General features: G+C 41.5%; 1 non-coding gene across 1 annotated transcript; it reads left to right on the plus strand.

Annotated features, from left to right (window-relative positions):
• Positions 1 to 415: 415 nt before the first annotated feature.
• Positions 416 to 522, plus strand: LOC141645513 (small nucleolar RNA R71). The gene has a single exon (XR_012544994.1). It is a non-coding gene; the product is annotated as a small nucleolar RNA R71 (small nucleolar RNA).
• The last annotated feature ends 322 nt before the right edge of the window (positions 523 to 844 follow it).

The following is an 844-nucleotide window of genomic DNA, read 5'->3' on the forward strand; positions in this document are numbered from 1 at the left end:
CACTTGTTCATTTGTTCCCCTACATTCACTTTGGTCATGTCCCAAAGTTCCACAATTCTCACATATCCCACTTGGGATTGATGAAGATGCCGTCATGGCATTAACATGATGCTTTGGTGATTTTGAGGCTTCTTCAAGTCTAGCCATTGCTTTTTCGAACTTCACGTTGATGGTATCAATGTGAGCACTAAGTTGAGCACCCAATTGAGTAATAGAGTCCACTTCATGCTTTCCTCCTCTAGTAGCCTTGCGAGGTCTACTATATTGTGAATTATGGACCGCCATTTCCTCAATCTTGTTCCAAAATTGATTATCGTCAACTTCGGTGAACATACCATTTGATCCCATGTTGAGAATGTTTCTTGAGTCTTCATACAGACCATTCCAAAATTGTTGTACCAAGAACCACTCTCTAAGTCCATGATGAGGACATGAGCGACAAATTCCCTTGAACCTCTCCCACGCTTCATACAAAGATTCTTCATCTCTTTGCTTAAAGCCCGTAATTTCAGCTCTTAGCATGTTAGTCTTTTCCGGTGGGTAGAATTTTTGTAGAAAGCTAGAGCCAATTTCTTTCAAGAGTCAATTCCGAGAGTAGCCTTATCAAGGCCTTTCAACCATTGTTTTGCGGTGCCAATTAGAGAAAAAGGGAATAAGACCCATCAAATTTGGTCTTGAGTTACACCGGTTTGTGAAATCGCATCACAATAGTCACAAAAAGTCCCCATGTGAGAATGAGGGTCTTCACTAGGCATCCCCCCAAATTGGCTTCTTTCGACTAATTGGATAAATGTGGATTTGGCAATGAAGTTTCCGGTAAAGTGTTGTGGTGTGGGAGTACCAT

The sequence above is a fragment of the Silene latifolia genome, chromosome 2 (genome assembly GCF_048544455.1).
Source record: "Silene latifolia isolate original U9 population chromosome 2, ASM4854445v1, whole genome shotgun sequence".
Taxonomy (NCBI): domain Eukaryota; kingdom Viridiplantae; phylum Streptophyta; class Magnoliopsida; order Caryophyllales; family Caryophyllaceae; genus Silene; species Silene latifolia.